At 41.9% G+C, this 21691-nt stretch overlaps 1 protein-coding gene across 1 annotated transcript in view; it reads right to left on the reverse strand.

Annotated features, from left to right (window-relative positions):
- The window catches only part of csmd3b (CUB and Sushi multiple domains 3b), an 898971-nt gene that overhangs the window by 676591 nt on the left and 200689 nt on the right, over window positions 1-21691 (reverse strand).

Consider the following 21691-nt stretch of genomic DNA (forward strand, 5'->3'; position numbering starts at 1 on the left):
TTTGAAGAATCCTATCTGACAAAAAGGCAACATTTGTTAGCCTGGGCCCACCCATCCTAAGCGTGACGCAACACGAGGGCCTGTTCCGAGCTTAGTCTGGCCACGCAGGCTATCTACAGCATTTCCAAGCTCCCGAAAAATCGGGAGCCAATCAACTTTGAGCATCTCCAACGGCCCTGGGTAGAGGCGTGTTCAAGGCAGTGACATAGTAGAACTGCGACCGGAAGCCATAGATTGTTTACAGAATCTATGCCGGAAGCGCTTCATTCACATCACGAACATGGAGCAGCGGCAAGCCTTTAACACAGCGGTAGATGCTGTATTGAAAGCATTCAACGGGAAGTTCTCATTGAAAACGGAGCAAAGAGCAGCCCTGGAGGTATTTATTGAAAGGAAGGACGTTTTCGCCTTGCTCCCAACCGGCTTCGGTAAGAGTTTAATCTAACAGTTAGCCCCGTCGCGTCACATACGTCAGAGGAAAGAGTGATGTGATTGGTTTAAGCTTCGTCACAGCCTTTTCTGGCTTCAACCAGTAGCAAACTGAGGCATTTCAGGGAGGCGGGTCAACCACGGGCTCTGGGAAACGGTTTGGCTTAATAGCTTGGCCAGACCAAATGCTCGGAGAGCTTTGAAGTCACGTTAGCCAGGCTAAACATTTGTAGCACTTTAACCTGGATAATTGTGCCGTGAGTATCCTTCGCTCTAAACAGGAGGCAGTCAGAGACACAGGTGGTCATAGCCGGTGGTCTATAGTTTCTATTAGGCACAATGATTCAGCTATTATAGATAGCTAATAGTTAATACCTGACCACATTAATGCTATGCATGCAGAGAGGTTTTTTTTTTTTAAACTAAAAACATTTTTTGCATCTCAGCATTTACAGAGCTACCTTTGCCAAGATGCATATTTAGATTTGCTTCTGCAGAACTGCATACCTCAGCAGAAGTTGTACATCTGCAACACACATTATCATATCTGGGTATAAGATGAGACCTAGTCATATGGATATCCTCTGTATGTATATTATCCAGACACACATCACACATCTACTTTCAGTCAAATGGCGTTTTCCAAAAGCATGTTTGTCACATGAAAAGGCAATGCAGGCAGCCAATGAAACACAAACTTAAGCTTGTAATGTTTGTTTATGTTTGAGGCATTACAGGAACCAAAATGTCAGATTCCAGATATTAGCCACTTACACAGATGGGGTTATTTAATATCTCTCTGATTAAGAGTACAGAAATCACACTTTATGAGAACCCATTTCTCTTGAGTTTACCGGCTTGTTACTGTTGACCTCTACCACAAGCTGTACACATTCCTTATTTATCAGCAGAAAAAGTTCACTGGCCCGGAGTAGCATACTCATTATGTTAATAAAATGCCCTCCAAGCTTGCCTGGAGGGTTTCCAGACACAAAATGCTTGTGTTTCTTGAGTTCAAGTCTTTGTTCCTTTTTGACATGGCTGTCCACCTAAAGAAGAAACACTTTTCTCAGAATTACCATTTAATATTTTTGAGTGCCTTCACAATAAATAAGCACAAAATGTGACGGCGGGGTTCACCCTGGGGTATGTGACATGTATTGATGGTAATGCCTCATAATACCAAGGCTAGGAGTCATCTAGGTTGAACAGATATTTCAAAATCTCTCACATTGACCAGGATACCTGTGCAGCAGTGCTGTCATGTTGATTTCATACTTTGACTTCACTGCCTGCTCAACACCCCCTCAGGCGACAGTGCACTAAACACACACAGCCAAGCTTCCTTATAAACTCGTAAATTATTTGGACACATCTCCAGTCCTAATTATATGCATTCGCCTCTTAGGTCACGGTGAAGAGCAACTTAACATTTTGGATAACTGGTGTGTTTTGGGCCAATTTAAAGCCCATAATACAGATGTATTCAAACGTTTTCACCATGACGCCCACTTCCCAGGGTTTTATTTATTTATTTATTTATTTATTTTGATAACTTGCACTCACCTTCCAACAAAAACAAAGCTGTCACTATTAAAATTACAGCAGCATAGACATAATCTCATCTCATTATCTCTATCCGCTTTATCCTGTTCTACAGGGTCGCAGGCAAGCTGGAGCCTATCCCAGCTGACTACGGGCGAAAGGCGGGGTACACCCTGGACAAGTCGCCAGGTCATCACAGGGCTGACACATAGACACAGACAACCATTCACACTCACATTCACACCTACGGTCAATTTAGAGTCACCAGTTAGCCTAACCTGCATGTCTTTGGACTGTGGGGGAAACCGGAGCACCCGGAGGAAACCCACACGGACACGGGGAGAACATGCAAACTCCGCACAGAAAGGCCCTCGCCGGCTACGGGGCTTGAACCCGGACCTTCTTGCTGTGAGGCAATAGCGCTAACCACTACACCACCGTGCTGCCCGCATAGACATAATATAAAAATAAATATAATAATAATACTATCAGAATAATATAAACAAGAGTGCTCTGAGAGCACAATATCCCCCGCTGGCAACTATGCCATAACTCTGGTAAAACGTGACTGAATTGAACGAAATTGCAATATGCGTATCACTGACGTATAACAAAGAATCCTGTCAAGTTTCGTGAAATTCCTCCAAAAATTGTGAGAGGAGTTGATTTCAGAAGGTGAGTACCCTTCCCAGGATGGACGGAAGGATGAACATCGCCACGACATAATCCCCCTTCGGGCCTTTTGGCCAACGGGGGATAATAAAAATTGTGAGGAAAGTTGATTTCGGAAAGCAAGCACACCTTGATGAAATTGCCAAAGTACAAGTTTGTTAATAATCAAAGGCATAACTCTGGTAAAATGTGCCCAAATTAAACGAAATTTCAATATGCATGAAACTGTTTTGGCCAGCGGGGGATAAAAAATGAAAATAGAACCATGAAAATGAGTCTTACAATACAGAAGACCTAACGTAGACATAATACAGTAAACTGTGGATTGCTCCCACATGGCCAACATTTTTCGATATTGATCTCCTGCTCAAACTGTTTGAACAAATCTGAGCTGTGACTCACACGAGAGCACAGCAACTAAACAGCCTTTTTCATTACTGTCTAATTATCATTAACATTATTTTAATTCTGACCAGCTTTCGGTGGCATCGCCACACTGAAAAACAGATTCACTGGTTCAGTAAATATGACCAAAACAAATGTGTTTTTTTTTTTTTTACACAAAAAACATGAATTATTAAATGACTTAAATACTTTAAGTTCTGTATGAAATTAATTCATGTAAATATGCAGCTAAAACCCATAGTGTATATTTTATTTGCTTTATTGGGTTAATTATTTTTTGCAAGTGCTCACAAAACTAGAAAAAGTAATGTCGCATCTCTGACAGTGGTGTTGTAGAAGAGGACACTGTCCAAAATAAAAACAATCTTAGACTGTCTTTCCCACCCTCTACATGAGGAGCTGATCAGCCCCAGGAGCACGTTCAGTAAACGGCTGATTCTTCCAAGCTGCACAACTGAGAGACAGGAAATCATTCCTACCTGTTGCAGTCAAGCTGTACAATGCCACTGTATAACTGTGGTACACTGTCTTACCATGTATCCTTAACTCAAGTGCAATATATGTATATAAAATCACTTCATTTCGCTTTTACTTAAGTTATTGAACTTACTTAAATTTATTTTAGGGGCGGCACGGTGGTGTAGTGGTTAGCACTGTCGCCTCACAGCAAGAAGGTCCGGGTTCGAGCCCCGTGGCCGGTGAGGGCCTTTCTGTGTGGAGTTTGCATGTTCTCCCCGTGTCCGTGTGGGTTTCCTCCGGGTGCTCCGGTTTCCCCCACAGTCCAAAGACATGCAGGTTAGGTTAACTGGTGACTCTAAATTGACCGTAGGTGTGAATGTGAGTGTGAATGGTTGTCTGTGTCTATGTGTCGGCCCTGTGATGACCTGGCGACTTGTCCAGGGTGTACCCCACCTTTCGCCCGTAGTCAGCTGGGATAGGCTCCAGCTTGCCTGCGACCCTGCAGAACAGGATAAAGCAGCTAGAGATAATGAGATGAGAAATTTATTTTATTTTTATTTATTATTTTTTCAGACAATTTTATCTTCTATTTTTAGACATGTTTATGTCTTCTTTGATTCAAGGCAAGGCAAGTTTATTTATATAGCACATTTCACACACAATGGCAGTTCAATGTGCTTTACAGAAGTAAAAACAAAAACAGTAAACAATAGAGAAATAAAATTACATAAAAATTTTTTTTATTCTAAAACAATTAATTAAAAGAATTAAAAGAATTAGAAGAAAATAATAAGAATTAAACAATAGTAAAAATAAAATAATAAAATGAAGTAGTAGTTCAAATAGGATGAGAAAAAAAACCCAGCAGAATAGAATAAAGAATAAAATAGAATAAAGTTAAAGTAAATTTAAAACATGCAGAGAAAGTAAAGATTATAAAAAAATGTAAAGAAGACAATATTAATTATTTAACAGAAAGTATCTGAAAACAGCTTGGTCTTTAACCTATATCTGAAGCTGCCAACAGCAGGAGCATTTTTGATGTCCTCTGGCAGTTGGTTCCATAGCTGTACTGCATAGTAGCTAAAAGCTGCTTCACCACACTTTGTTTTAACAACTGGTTTTAATAGTAAATTTTTCTGTTTTGATCTGGTAGATCTGATTGGGTTCGGTCGCTGCAACATAGAGAGGTAATTGGGCCCTGTACCATTTAGAGATTTGTACACCAGCAGCAATACTTTAAAAGTCAATTCTGTAGCTTACTGGAAGCCAGTGAAGGGACCTTAGAATTGGAGTAATGTGCTCTGTTCTTTTTGTTCGTGTGAGAACCCTAGCCGCTGCATTTTGAACCAGCTGAAGTCGTTTGATGGTCTTTTTTGGCAGGCCTGTGAAAAGGCCATTGCAGTAATCAACCCTACTAGAGATGAAGGCATGTATTAGTTTTTCCAGATCATTTTTTGACATAAGTCCTCTTAGTTTGGAAATGTTTTTTAGGTGATAAAATGCCGTTTTAGTGATTGCTTTCATGTGACTGTCAAAGTTTAGCTCGCTGTCAATGAAAACACCAAGATTTTTAACCATTTCTTTAGTTTTAATCCCTTTTGTGTCAAGAATAGTGGTAATCCTGAGTCTTTCATCTTTTTTTCCAAATAGAATTACTTCTGTTTTATCTGTGTTCAGCTAGAGAAAATTTTGTGACATCCAGCTATTGATTTGATCGATGCACTGGTAGAGACATTCAAGGGGGGGCATAATCATTAGGTGATAGAGCAAAATAAATTTGGGTGTCATCTGCATAGCAGTGATACAAAATTGAATTTTTATTGATAATTTGCCCAAGTGGGAGCATATAAAGGTTGAAAAGTAATGGTCCAAGAATCGACCCCTGGGGGACACCACAGGTCAAGGACATTGACGTTGAGGAACAATTTCCCAGGGTAACAAAGAAGCTTCTATCTTTTAAGTATGAATTTAACCAATTGATAACTTTACCAGTCAATCCAACCCAGTGTTCAAGTCGATATAGCAGTATGTTGTGATCAACAATATCAAAAGCTGCATTGAGGTCCAGTAATACCAGGACCGATGTTTTGCCTGCATCAGTATTAAGACGTATGTCATTTATAACTTTAATCAGCACTGTTTCAGTGCTATGATTGGCACGAAATCCTGACTGAAAATTATCAAAACGGCTGTTTGATATCAAGAAGGCAGTTAATTGATTGAAGACAATTTTTTCCAGGATTTTCCCGATGAATGGTAAATTTGATATTGGCCTGTAGTTATTTAACACTGACGGATCCAGATTATTTTTTTTAAGAAGGGGCTTTACAACGGCTTTTTTTTAGGGACACAGGAACAACGCCAGTCTCCAAGGATGTATTTATAATTTGAAGCACATCTGTAATTATAAGATGAAGAACAGACTTAAAGTTGGTCGGCAGAATGTCCAGTTCAGATGTTGAGGAACTGAGATTTTGTACAGTTTTTTCAAGAGTCTCATAATCAATTAAACAAAATTCTGACATTGTGTTGAAGTTATCTATCTGTGTCATTGGTGATTGCAGTTTTTCAATTTTTTGCAACTGAGATATATTATGAGAAATATTCTGCCGTATTTTATCAGTTTTACCTTTGAAAAAAGATGCAAACTCATTGCATTTATTAACTGAGAGAAGTTCAGGTGCTAATTGTGGTGGGGGATTAGTTAGCTTCTCTACTGTTGAAAATAGCACACGGGCATTGTTCATATTCCTGCTGATGATGTTGGAGAAGAAAGACTGTCTTGCTTTACGAATTTCATAATTATAATTACAAAGCATCTCTTTATGGATTTGATAATGGATGTGAAGTTTAGATTTGCGCCATTTTCTTTCAGTCTTTCTACATTCTCTCTTTAGCAGTTTAACAGGAGCTTGGTAGCAAATTTGAATTTCCCTCCGGGGATTAATAAAGTAATTCTGATGTTAACCGATTGAATACTAATGTGGAGATGTGATTTGAGAACTCGACTTGCAAATGCATTTACAAGAACTTCAAACTGATATAATTTTGAACGTTATAGATGGACTGTTTTTAATATTATTTATTTTGTTCTTGGATTTTAGGTCTAATGCTCTTGTACTACGAAATGTTTTAAAAGATAAAGTGTTTTGGGAAAGGTGTCTTGGTTCACCATATTTGTGTTTCTCAATCAGTTGTATTGTTTGTGTGCGCATGTGTGTGTGTGTGTGTGTGTGTGTGTTAGTTCTCCATTTACCTTGACAGAACGTGTGTGCCAAAACATGACTATTGTGAGATGAGGGAAGGGGGCAGAGCTTCCAGAGAGTATCAGTTCATAAGCATGTCATGATTCACCCAATTCATGATTTGATTCGATTCACAGTATTGGGTTCATGTTTCAAATTTCCCACAATATTCTCATCTCATCTCATTATCTCTAGCCGCTTTATCCTGTTCTACAGGGTCGCAGGCAAGCTGGAGCCTATCCCAGCTGACTACGGGCAAAAGGCGGGGTACACCCTGGACAAGTCACCAGGTCATCACAGGGCTGACACATAGACACAGACAACCATTCACACTCACATTCACACCTACGGTCAATTTAGGCCAAGTTTACATTAGACCGTATCTGTCTCGTTTTCTTCGCGGATGCACTGTCCGTTTACATTAAAACGCCTGGAAACGCCGGGAAACGGGAATCCGCCAGGGTCCACGTATTCAATCCAGATCGTGTCTGGTCCGGTGCTGTGTAAACATTGAGAATACGCGGATACGCTGTGCTGAGCTCTAGCTGGCGTCGTCATTGGACAACGTCACTGTGACATCCACCTTCCTGATTCGCTGGCGTTGGTCATGTGACGCGACTGCTGAAAAACGGCGCGGACTTCCGCCTTGTATCACCTTTCATTAAAGAGTATAAAAGTATGAAAATACTGCAAATACTGATGCAAATACTGCCCATTGTGTAGTTATGATTGTCTTTAGGCTTGCCATCCTTCCACTTGCAAGTGGTAAGTGATATGCGCTGGGATCACACACACAGCAGCTCAGTCCCAAATCATTGCTCGTGTGCTTCACTCGCGCGCTCTGTGAGCTGCGCAGGGCCGGAGTGCGCACCCTCCAGAGGGCACTCGCTGTTCAGGGCGGAGTGATTTGGAGCGCAGGATGCCTGCGGAGCCGAGCGTATCCGTGTATTGGCGTTGCTGTGTGCACGCGAATCGTGTATTGGTGTTGCTGTGTGCACACTAATCGTTTGAAAAACGTTAATCTGATGATCCGCTGATACGGTCTAATGTAAACCCCACCTTAGAGTCACCAGTTAACCTAACCTGCATGTCTTTGGACTGTGGGGGAAACTGGAGCACCCGGAGGAAACCCACACAGACAAAGGGAGAACATGCAAACTCCACACAGAAAGGCCCTCGCCGGCCACAGGGCTCGAACCCGGACCTTCTTGCTGTGAGGCGGCAGCGTTAACCACTACACCACCGTGCTGCCCCAATTTCCCACAATATTATTTAAGCAAAAATTAAACGAAGAAAATTTATTACCAAAAAATTGCAACATTTATTTTCCTATTCTTTATCAATTTAAATAGTCCTTTGTTAAAAAAAAAAACCGCTTTTGCTTCATTTTCTTAATAACCAACAATTATTATTTACCCACATCTGTAAGGTTGGAGGACAATGTAATAGCCTATTAATTAAAATATCCCTTTTAAAACTGGAAAAAAAAAAACATTAACAACAAATAGCCCTTTTCTTAATAAACATTTAGGAACAATTCTACTATGTGCATTTGCTTTTCTTTTCTTTGTTTTTCAGCAGTCTGTAAAAAGGGAGGTCTGATTTCTTGTAACATCCATTTGTACAGTCAATAGCACAACAGCTTGTTCTCATTTTAGACTGTTTTTTGTGTGCTTTTGCGGCATTACAGCTGTGTTACTTCTGCCAAGGGTGAAGCCATGCACATTTCCACTATCATATATTATTGTTCCCTCTGCTGTCTAAACAATGCAATTACAGCTAGGAAAACCTAAGCGAATACTCAGCCTGCTAATAATTGTGGTTCATTTTTTTATTTTATTGATTCAAATCATCATACATTTGTATTGTGTTTTATCATTGCACAAAATATTGTTACATGCCTATTGGTTAATATTGCAGAGTTCACAACTTTGTACCAGTCAATCGTTCCAGATTCACATGCCGATTGGCTCATCTGCCATTTTTTAATAATAATTTTTTAAAAAAATCACTCTTTTGCCATATTTTTGAGTGATAACGAGTGTACTCGAGTGTTAAAATGTGGAGTTCCTATCCAAAATGCATAAAAGTTGGCAGGGTCTTGTTTTTTTTTTTTCTTTTTAACAGTATTTTAGCACTGAATTTTCTTCATGCAACTCACAGTAAGAATGTTACACATTTGAGGAGTCATGCTGACATTCTGACTAAATATTGTATCAGAACAATTTGTGCACCATGATTTCAGATAGGTCACAGCTAATCCTTTCTTTATTTTAACTGTCTATACTACTAAAGGAAGGCTGTCTGTCTCTCTGCCTGTTCGCCTATGCAAATCGACACTGCTGGACGCACTTACTCCATACTTTGCACATGCATTGGTGACACCCCAGAGGGGCCCAAGACAACATTTTCGACTTTCTAAAACTTGGGATTAGTGCTAATCCAACACACTATTCATTTCCCATAGGCAACATGCTCACGCTAACACACTGCGCGCAGCCTTGGTGGGGAATCCCCTCCCCGACTCGCCTAAGGGTTTCGATTGTACGGGACCTCGCAATCAGCGCTCCTCACTGGAGACTTCCGCTATGACCAAGTCTACTTCACTGAGGAGACGTGGGGAGCGATTTATATAATTCTGACAGAGCACAATGAAAACATATGTCACGTGTCCACTCAATTCTCCACTGGGCTGTACAGAGGAAATCAGGTTCACGGGCAATAACTACTAGTACACATATAAAATGACTACATATAATATAGTCCGATATCATTTGGACAATTGTTGTTCGGCTTTTGCGAATTACGCCACATAGTTTGTCATGAAGTTCCTGCTATTCTGTGTTATGTACACTCAGTGCCCACTTTAATCGGAACTTGTTCTTGATTCTAAGATTCCTGTTCTTGGCTGCAGGAGCGGAACCCAATGTGGTCTTCTGCTGTTGCATGCTGAGATGCTTTTCTGCTCATCACGGTTGTAAAGAGTTGCTATGAGTTACTATATCCTTCCTGGCAGCTTAAACCAATCTGGCCATTTCCCTCTGACTTCTCTTATCAACAAGGTGGTTGTTTCCACCCACAGAACTGTTGCTCACTCAATGTTTTTTGTTTTTCGTACCATTCTGTGTAAACTCTAGAAACTGTTGTGTGTGAAACCCCAGGCGATCAGCAGTTTCTGAAATACTCAAACCAGTCCATCTGGCACCAACACCCATGCCACAGTGAAAGTCACAGAGATCTCAATTTTTCCCGTTCTGATGTTTGAAGTGAACATTAGCTGAAGCTCTTGATTTGTATCTGCATGAGTTTATGCATTGTGCTGCTGTCAAGGGATTGGCTGATTAGAGAACTGCATCAAACAGCAGATCTATGGGTGTGGCCGGTGGCCAATGAGTGTATATGCTATGTTACATGTAATGACCTGTACGGTCCTTTGTCATCTACTTATTGCACTGTGCTTCTTTATTGTTTTATATGTTGCACCACAGTCATGAAGGAATATTTCATCTCAATTATGAAAGTTCGATGACAGTAAAACCGACTTGACTTGAACTGGATTTAGAATGCTATTCAGCAAACTGTAATTTTCAAGTCACAGCGTGCAGTGCAGACGGGTTCAGATTAACAAATGGCAAGTGAAATCGTTCATCATGCAATCAGCAGTGGAAATAAGAAGCAGCAGAGGACAACAAATAATTCCTGAGTGCTTTTAACACCACTAAGCCTGAGTGTGGAGATTCATTTATTACTGAATTTCACTGTAATGCTGACATTTGCAGATGGTGTATTGTTAAAGGGTTCTTGATTTAAGGTTTCAGTGGGTTGTTCTGTTACTTATGAATACATTTTTTTCCCCTCAATAGGAAGGGCACGTCTCCCTTTTTTAGATGGAAATCACGTTGCCAGTGAAGCAGATGGAGGTGTACATATGAAGTAACATTGAAAGCCTGAAGGATGTGATCTTTGGTGTTATCCAGAAAAGAAAAAAAAAAAAAACTAAATCTGAAGCATCCTTTTAAGTTGAGTACAAGCCAACTTCACAGACAAGTCTTTAAAGGAAAAAAGAAAGAAAAATAATTATAGTGTCGGCATCCATCCATCTATCCATTATCTGTAGCCACTTTATCCTGTTCTACAGGGTCGCAGGCAAGCTGGATTCTATCCCAGCTGACTATGGGCGAGAGGCGGGGTACACCAAGTCACCAGGTCATTGCAGGACTGACACAGAGACAAACAACCATTCACACTCATGTTCACGCCTACGGTCAATTTAGAGCCACCAGTTAACCTAACCTGCATGTCTTTGGACTGTGGGGGAAACCGGAGCACCCGGAGGAAACCCACGCGGACACGGGGAGAACATGCAAACTCCACACAGAAAGGCCCTCGCCGGCCACGGGGCTCGAACCCAGGACCTTCTTGCTGTGAGGCGACAGTGCTAATCAATACACCAGCATTGAATTATACCAGCATAATGAATTATGCCAGTTAGTGCTGGCATAATTCATTACAATGAGCATAAATGAATAATGGTAACACGTTGCAATATGTGCCATTATAAAAAAAATACAAGGACATTGTATAGTTTCATTGAAACACCTTTTTCAGCAGTGTATTTCTTTTCAAACTCATCTGTACTTTAAGAATTAATATTTAATTATGTGTGGTTAATTTTTTATTTTTTTTGTCTGCCCTCTCATCTCATCTCATTATCTCTAGCCGCTTTATCCTTCTACAGGGTCGCAGGCAAGCTGGAGCCTATCCCAACTGACTACGGGCGAAAGGCGGGGTACACCCTGGACAAGTCGCCAGGTCATCACAGGGCTGACACAGAGACACAGACAACCATTCACACTCACATTCACACCTACGGTCAATTTAGAGTCACCAGTTAACCTAACCTGCATGTCTTTGGACTGTGGGGGAAACCGGAGCACCCGGAGGAAACCCACGCGGACACGGGGAGAACATGCAAACTCCACACAGAAAGGCCCTCGCCGGCTACGGGGCTCGAACCCAGGACCTTCTTGCTGTGAGGCGACAGCGCTAACCACTACACCACCGTGCCGCCCTGTCTGCCCTCTATGCACAACATTTTCATGAGTTCTGTTATGTTGTAATGTTTGTATACTTGGATTCTCCTCTTCCTTCAGATTCAAATCTGGTGTCCAAGATGGTCCTTTCAAAACATTCACTTTTTATTCCTCTATTTCTGTGGTGATTTGGAAGCATGTTCAGCTAATCCTCTTGATAAAAGCGATATACAATGCTGTGCAAAAGTCTTGGCACCCTATTTTTTCCATACTAACTTTGTTATAGATTTCTATTTTATGATTTCTACATTATCAAGTCAGTACAAAAACATTTTAGAGTCCAAACATTTGTTTTCCAGCACAAAATTAAAGGTCATAGGCAATGGTCGGTGGTGAACTGTAGAATATCAACTTTATTGTCTAGAAGAATGACCCAAAAAGCAAAATCAATCTTCCTGGTGTCTAATTTGCACCCTAAAATTGAATAAAACGGTTAAAATATACTGTTTTGCCCAATTTCCGAAGGTTTGTTTACATCTCACTTATGCGCACTTTCACTGCCAGGGGACCGTCGTCATGACGTCATTTAAGCCAAATAGACTGGGAGCAGCTCTGTGTTTACTTGCGAACCGAGCACACGTGTACGGACTTTGGTTGTGAGAGGTTGTGTAAAATGTCTGAAAGCGATAGCAATTTTGAAGTAGGAACTCTCCAAATTAAATATCGAGAGGTGAAACCATATATGTATGAACCTATGGCCGTTGCGAAGCAATCGGTGAATGTGGCTCACTGGTTTGACCGTGTGGCCTCGGAATCGGACAGCGACTCGGCCGACTGTGATCGCGGTGACCCCGGACCTCAACAAGACTTGCGCCCAAACAATTTATCGTCGTAATTATGATAAATTCTTACTTTCGTCGTAATACTAAATAAGAGCCCTTTTGAAGAATAATTAAACCGCCCTCCCTAGTGGATATAGGGAACGATTACTGGACAGTGCGCCGGTAGGCCACATTAGCCTGCCATCCGCGGCATTATACTATTTATAGCCGACTCTAAGCGAGGAAATATCCCTTTGTCTCATTTCCACAATGATTGTACAGGATCCCTCAGGATTCTTGACTTGTCAATTGCAAGCAAAGGTAAAAATGTTTACCTCCAATCTTCTCCTTTTTGCTTGAGCGTTGGTGGTCCGTTTCTTCTTTGACTGCTTGATTTTGTTTCATGCGCACAATCCACTCTCTCCGCCTCGTCTCCTCTTCCGGAAAAAGCCAACCCGCTTGCTCCGCCTCGTCTCCTCTTCCGGAAAAAGCCAACCCTCTGACTTCACGCGCACAATCCGCTCTCTCCGCCTCATCTCCTCTTCCGGAAAAAGCCAACCCACTCGCTCCGCCTCGTCTCCTCTTCCGGAAAAAGCCAACCCTCTGACTTCACGCGCACAATCCGCTCTCTCCGCCTCATCTCCTCTTCCGGAAAAAGCCAACCCACTCGCTCCGCCTCGTCTCCTCTTCCGGAAAAAGCCAACCCTCTGACTTCATGCGCACAATCCGCTCTCTCCACCTCGTCTCCTCTTCTGGAAAACGCCAACCTGCTCGCGCCGCCTCATCTCCTCTTCCGGAAAAAGCCAACCCTCTGACTTCACGCACACAACCCGCTCGCTCCGCCTCGTCTCCTCTTCCGGAAAAAGCCAACCCGCTCGCTCCGCCTCGTCTCCTCTTCTGGAAAAAGCCAATCCGCTCGCTCCACCTCGTCTCCTCTTCCAGAAAAAGCCAACCCGCTCGCTCCGCATCGTCTCCTCTTCTGGAAAAAGCCAACCTGCTTGCTCCACCTCGTCTCCTCTTCTGGAAAAAGCCAACCCGCTCGCTCCGCCTCGTCTCCTCTTCTGGAAAAAGCCAACCCTCTGACTTCACACGCACAATCCGCTCTCTCCGCCTCATCTCCTCTTCCGGAAAAAGCCAACCCGCTCGCTCCACCTCGTCTCCTCTTCTGGAAAAAGCCAACCCGCTCGCTCCGCCTCGTCTCCTCTTCCGGAAAAAGCCAACCCTCTGACTTCACGCGCACAACCCGCTCGCTCCGCCTCATCTCCTCTTCCGGAAAAAGCCAACCCGCTCGCTCCGCCTCGTCTCCTCTTCTGGAAAAAGCCAACCCGCTCGCTCCACCTCGTCTCCTCTTCTGGAAAAAGCCAACCCGCTCGCTCCACCTCGTCTCCTCTTCCGGAAAAAGCCAACCCTCTGACTTCACGCGCACAATCCGCTCTCTCCGCCTCGTCTCCTCTTCCGGAAAAAGCCAACCCGCTCGCTCCACCACATCTCCTCTTCTGGAAAAAGCCAACCCGCTCGCTCCGCCTCGTCTCCTCTTCCGGAAAAAGCCAACCCTCTGACTTCACGCGCACAACCCACTCGCTCCGCCTCATCTCCTCTTCCGGAAAAAGCCAACCCGCTCGCTCCGCCTCGTCTCCTCTTCTGGAAAAAGCCAACCCGCTCGCTCCACCTCGTCTCCTCTTCCGGAAAAAGCCAACCCGCTCGCTCCGCCTCTTCTCCTCTTCCGGAAAAAAACAACCCTCTGGCTTCACGCGCACAATCCACTCTTTCCGCCTCTTCTCCTCTTCTGGAAAAAGCCAACCCACTCGCTCTGCCTCTTTTCCTCTTTCGGAAAAAGCCAACCCACTAGCTCCGCCTCTTCTCCTCTTTTGGAAAAAGCCAACCCACTCGCTCCGCCTTTCTCCTCTCTGGGAAAAAGGTAAAAACTTCTTCCTGAACTGGTCCCATTGTTACAGTTCACTGCACAACAATAAGGCATGGGGTTTTTCTTTGGAAGTTCCTGAACGCACGTCTGCACTCAAGCCGAACAGCAATGTAAGTAAATGGAAGTGGACTCAACTCAAGTGGTTTCTTTGTCTTGAATGACGTCACGCGCCGAGTGGTCACGAAAACCGCCGAACAGAAATTCGCCACGATCCGCGCTAACTTATTTTAATTATTACTTATTAACAATACTTCTTGGGACCAGAAGAAAATTACAGAGGGTTTTTTTACATATAAAGTTTCAAATGTGCATAAATTGAAAACCGTTGCCTATGAGCTTTAAATGTTACAGAAAAAAAAAGTTTGTATCTGAGCAGCATATTACATAAAAGACCATGCTTCAGATTAAAAAAGAAAACATAATGAAGGCTGCTGGGTTTTGGTGCAAAATGAAGAAGCGAGTGTGACAGTCAAAGTGTCCAGAAGAACTGTGGCTGGTTCTGGAAGACGCTCAGTAAAACCTACAGCTCATTTCCTTATAAAACTGCACTCACTGGACCTGAGACTGCTTTTTCTTTAAGCAAAGGGTCATCTCACAGTAAATACCGACTTTGTTTCATTTATGATGGCTTACTGCTGTTTATAGTACTTTATGTTGAAACATTTCATTTCATTATTTTTAAGCCATTTTTGGTCGACAGCATTTCTTTACCTGTGCGTAAGACTTTTGCACAGTATTTGTATTTATTGCCAACTCTGAACTTCTTGGCAGATGTAACCTTGGTTTGGGTTGAAATGTCCTCATTCTTCATGATGCCATCAAATTTTCCAAGAGCCTATGAACCACCAACGATAAAACATCACTGATCCACCAGCATACTTTACAGTGGCTACCAAGTGTTCTTCCTTGTATGCAGTCACTTTTGTCACCAAATATGCTGACAGTATCAATGACCAAAAATTGCCTCATCTGAACACAATATACAATACTAATTGTAGTTTTAATGATGCTTAGTGAAGTTCAGGTACTTCATTGTGTGAGATGTTCATTTATTTTTTTTTCAATCTTTGTTAAAGACCTAATTACGCTTGATTATATCTTTTAATTGTATTTTTTTTAAATACCCATTACCTAATTTGCACAGACCAACAACCAGCTGTCTCTGTTGTGTTGAAAGTTCTATGAAAAAGCTTTTTCACCCTTCATCATAATGGATGGCAAAGGGATTTTACGATTGTCCAACCTTATATTTCATACCCCATGGAAACAAAGACAACAACAGAGTTCTGGGGGAATGAGAGCATTACAAAATACTGCAATCAGGCTTGGGGAATAACAGAATACATGGAACAGCATTACATAAATAGGATACACAAAATGTAACTGTATTCTGTTAAAGTTACAGAAAAAAGTTGTAATCAGATTACAGATACATTTAATTTAAAAAAAATGGAGATTATTAGCAGGATTACAATTCGAAAGTAGGTTTTAAAATAAAGATCGGTATGCTACCATGCACATGCGCACACATTAGGGATGGTAAGATTCACCAATTCGCATTGGTGCATCGACATATAGTTTACGATTTGATTGCCCCCGTTTAAAAAGTGTGCACCAGAAACATTGAGATGAACTCAGGATGCATCTTTGCATTGGTAAAATATGATTTATTAATATATCGATGCGGAGTTTGCATGTTCTTCCCGTGTCCGCGTGGGTTTCCTCCGGGTGCTCCGGTTTCCCCCACAGTCCAAAGACATGCAGGTTAGGTTAACTGGTGACTCTAAATTGACCGTAGGTGTGAATGTGAGTGTGAATGGTTGTCTGTGTCTATGTGTCAGCCCTGTGATGACCTGGCGACTTGTCCAGGGTGTACCCCGCCTTTCGCCCGTAGTCAGCTGGGATAGGCTCCAGCTTACCTGCGACCCTGAGAACAGGATAAAGCGGCTAGAGATAATGAGATGAGATGGGAATATATCGATGCCCTATGTCTTTATTATTTATGAATGTGACCAAAGATTTTTGACCAATCATTTTATATTTGGATCGATTCCTCCTCTCTAAACTGTTTCTCAAGCATGATCTCTCATCTTCACTGTCGGTGGCCAATTCTTGTCAAGTCTCTCAGCCAAGTCTTGTGTGTCCAGGCGAGTCACAGATCATCACAGTGGAGGAAGAGATACCGTATTGTATTACACAGCATCATATCACATTGAATTGCAATGTGTTGAATCATATGAGAGGAAGCCATAGCCCAGTGGTTAGAGAAACAGCTTTGGGATCAAAAGGTTGCTGGTTCAATTCCTTAGACCAGCAGGACTGCCTAAAACGCCCTTCGAGCAAGGCACTTAACCCCAACTGCTCCGGCAAGAGTGGTGGTGTACCTTGTGTCTGATTAGCCAAAGAGAAACTAATGATGCAATTATCAGTTCAAGTGGGAGCCTGGTTAAAACTAAAATGGAATCAAATCATGTTGAATTGCACTGTGTTGCAGTAGGGGTGAATCATATTAGTATTTGTTTCATATGTATCGGATTATTGGGAATGTATCGAGATGTGTATATCGCATCTGCCTCAGTAATGGAGATGCACATCCCTGTTACACATGACAACACTTCACAAGTCCTATAACACCACTCTGGTCTCGAGTGAACCCATAGCTCATCTTAAAGTCACCAAGTCATTACCATGGCCTCTAGTCAAAAAATAATGCTTTCCCTGGCAGGAAATTCCACCATTATTTTTGTCTTTAATGCAGAAAAGAGGAACAACAAAACAGTACAGTGCAAGTTATGCCTTCGAGCTGGGAAAATGCTGTCATCAACCGAGGACTTGACATCAAATTTAATCCAAAAGTAATGGAAAAATAATCGAGTTACGTTCACTTAATATTATGATACTTGGATTAGGTTACTGACTATATTTTTGAACAGGTAATTAGTAATTTGTGGAAGCGGTGGCATGGTTGAGCAATAGTCTGAATGAAGAGCGAAGCCGGAAGGGGTGAGTGGTAAGGATGCATGCCTGTGAGGGATTATTACTAATGAGTGTTCTGCGTTGCAGTGAGCAGCAGGAAAGGATAAAGAGGGAGAGAGAGAGAGAGAGAGAGAGACAGAACAGTGTGTGTGTGTGTGTGTGTGTGTGTGTGTGTGTGTGTATATATATATACGCACGCAAAGAAAAAAAAAAAGCCAAAAGCAGAAGGAAAATAATAAAACGCATGTTGAGTTACGCTCGCCTGCTTCCCATCTCTCCATTACACAAACCCTACGTTCTATATAATTGTATCGGAATCAATTTTTCAAGAAACCCTTGCAACCCTGGTCAGCATTTATTTAGAATGTACCTAAATGTACCCTTTAACATGAAATCATTTTGGCACAATAATTTTGAGAGAAAATATGATTACGATGGGTGGCGCGGTGGTGTAGTGATCATCACTGTCACCTCACAGCAAGAAGGTTCTAGGTTCAAAACTCATGGCTGACTGGGGTCTTTCTTTGTGGAGTTTGCAAGTTCTCCTCGTGCCTGTGCGGGTTCCCTCAGGTGCTCCGGTTTTCTCCCACAGTCCAAAGACATGCAGATTAGGTCAACTGGGTTCTCTGAGTTGTCCATAGGTGTGAATGGTTGTTTGTCTCTGTGAAAGACTGGCAACCTGCCCAGGGTGGACCCAGTGTCAGCTGGGATGGTTTTTTGTTGCCTGTTTGACTGCATCTGGATGGCTTTTTCAATTGACAAGCTATATACTTTTAACTTTTGTATTTTGCTAAATATATCTCTAACAAGGCGGCACGGTGGTGTAGTGGTTAGCGCTGTCGCCTCACAGCAAGAAGGTCCGGGTTCGAGCCCCGTAGCCGGCGAGGGCCTTTCTGTGCAGGGTTTGCATGTTCTCCCCGTGTCCGCGTGGGTTTCCTCCGGGTGCTCCGGTTTCCCCCACAGTCCAAAGACATGCAGGTTAGGTTAACTGGTGACTCTAAATTGACCGTAGGTGTGAATGTGAATGGTTGTCTGTGTCTATGTGTCAGCCCTGTGATGACCTGGCGACTTGTCCAGGGTGTACCCCGCCTTTCGCCCGTAGTCAGCTGGGATAGGCTCCAGCTTGCCTGTGACCCTGAGAACAGGATAAAGCGGCTAGAGATAAGGAGATGGGATATCTCTAACATCACCTCCATCACAAGTCCTAAGGTGCGACTTGATCCAAAATTTCCTGAGTCCCTCATAAACTTAACCACTGGACACTCAAACAGCTTCTTTCCTTCTGTTTATCTGTAAACATAAAGTGAGAAATCTCGATACATAAAACCCTGTATGTTTTCTCCCCTTCCCTTGATCCATCCACCAGTAACTGAACTCATACCAGCTACACTTTATTCCCCTTGAGCCTCAGACATGGACTGTACACTGCAAGCCATACGGTCTGTTATTCATACTCTTGGCCATAGTTTTCTTGCACAAAGCATTCTATAAATTGCAATTTCATTGGCAGAGGTACTATCAGATATGCCAAGATAAATCCCCGTGTGCAGTCCACATGCTGGCACATGAAAATGCCTTCCATTCTGACTGGGCTCTTGGGTAGGAAAATGTTCCACACCGAACCACTTTCAGCTACTTGTCATTCTATCTCAGCTAACACGGCAATTTGCCCAAACAAAATGAGCGTGATGCAAATGCTATCATCTCTACTTCACGATAAAATGTAGTCCTCAGGACTTCTGTATAGGTGTACAGTGCTTATTTAAGATTGCTCATGGCGAATGGAAATTTTAATAGCTTTCAGCAGAGAACAGCAAATCTTGACATGTTTACAGCAACAACACCCACATACACTTAAGCCTGCTATGCTGTAGGGAAATGGAAGCATGAATGCCACCACATTAATGTATTTCTACAGTACCAGTCAAACATTTGAATTCACCTTCTAATTCAATGTTTATTTATTTTTATTAATCAAAAGTCACGTCATGTCTTAGTGATGATGGATGTCGTTTCTCTTTACTTAGTTGAGCACTTCTTGACATAATATGGATTACTATAGTTGTGGAATAGGGCTATTTACTGTATTTATTATTTACTGTTCGACCTCAAACACATTAAGAAGGCAATTAATTGCACTAATGTACTTTTGACAAGACACACCTGTTAATTGAAAAGCATTCCAGGTGACGACCTCATAAAGCTGGTTCAGATAATGCCAATAGTGTGCAAAGCGTCATCAGGGTAAACGCTGGCTACTTTGAAGAATCTAAAATATGAAGCATATTGTTTTTAACACTTTTAACCACATAATTCCAGATACACTACCGTTCAAAAGTTTGGGGTCACTTTGAAATGTCCTTATTTTTGAAAGAAAAGCACTGTTCTTTTCAATATAGATCAGAAATCCACTCTATACATTGCTAATGTGGTAAATGACTATTCTAGCTGCAAATGTCTGGTTTTTGGTGCAATATCTCCATAGGTGTATAGAGGCCCATTTCCAGCAACTCTCACTCCAGTGTTCTAATGGTACAATGTGTTTGCTCATTGCCTCAGAAGGCTAATGGATGATTAGAAAACCCTTGTACAATCATGTTAGCACAGCTGAAAACAGTTGAGCTCTTTAGAGAAGCTATAAAACTGACCTTCCTTTGAGCAGATTGAGTTTCTAGAGCATCACATTTGTGGGGTCGATTAAATGCTCAAAATGGCCAGAAAGATGTCTTGACTATATTTTCTATTCATTTTACAACTTATGGTGGTAAATAAAAGTGTGAATTTTCATGGAAAACACAAAATTGTCTGGGTGACCCCAAACTTTTGAACGGTAGTGTATGTTCTAGATATTATTTCATAGTTTTGATGTCTTCAGTATTGTTCTACAACATAGAAAATAGTCACAATACAGAAAAACCTATGAATGAGTAGGGGTGTCCAAACATTTGATTGGTACTGTATATTATAGTAGTCTTTTTTTTCCATTTTTAAATTCTCTTGCTTTTATATTACATTTCACAGCAAAGAAAAGCTATTTCTTTCAGTCCACATTTTCTATCCCTTGATTTTTTCTGCCTGAAAGGCAAGTGCTTGTGTTAAAGACCATGGTGTCGACTCTACTGAAAAACTTGCAAACCTGCACACATCGTATCTACTCATGAAAAACCTGAAAAAGGTGTCAACTACCTGTAGTTAATTTGCATAATCTGAATAGAAAATAGTCAAAATGGGCAGCACAGTGGTGTAATGGTTAGCGCTGTCGCCTCACAGCAAGAAGGTTCTGGGTTCGAGCCCAGCGGCCGACAGGGGACTTTCTGCGTGGGGTTTGCATGTTCTCCCCGTGTCTCCATGGGTTTCCTCTGGGTGCTCTGGTTTCCCTCACAGTTCCTTGACACGCGGTTAGGTTAACATGGGGCGGCCTTGGGCTGAGGTGCCCTTGAGTGAGGCACCTGCTCCCCAGGCGCTGTAGCATGGCTGCCCGCTGCTCTGGGTATGTGTGTGTGTTCACTGCTTCACTAGGTTAAATGCAGAGAGGAATTTCACAAGTGTACGTGTGATGAATAAAGTTCTTCTTCTTCAAAAACATATTAATGAGTGCGTCCAAACTTTTGACTGGTACTGTATTTAGCATATGCCGTTAAAGAAAAAATATATATAGTGTAATGTTCTGTACAGCAGGTACACTGAACAACACCATTGTGAAACTATGGATTTCTTGCAGATGCTTTATAATGAGATGATAATTATTTACCTCCCACACATTTACACAATCATACAAAAGTAGACAGGAGTTTTGCCCTATGCTTGCCTTGTCAAGAATCTACCTAATTTTCTTCTTCGCCTACTTATGTCCATTTTTTTTCTTTTGCTTTTAAATTAACTCTTATGTTAATATTATATTATATTACTATGTATTGTGACAGGGAAATCTAACATTCCCTTATTAGTGCTGACAATAATGGGATGCCTAAATACAACTGGTGTCCAAACTTAGTGTCTCTATAACACTTTAACAAGAGAATATCCTTCGTTTTAAATCGAGTGTTTTATAAAAGTTTCTAAATTCTTCCAGGTCTGTATTTAAGTGTCTTAAAATTCCATACTTTTCCAGAACTGCGCAAAATCCCTGAAAAAAAAAAACCCATCCTACCAAGGCAAGTGCTCATACACAGATACCTA

The sequence above is a fragment of the Neoarius graeffei genome, chromosome 16, assembly GCF_027579695.1.
Source record: "Neoarius graeffei isolate fNeoGra1 chromosome 16, fNeoGra1.pri, whole genome shotgun sequence".
Classification (NCBI taxonomy): Eukaryota; Metazoa; Chordata; class Actinopteri; order Siluriformes; family Ariidae; genus Neoarius; species Neoarius graeffei.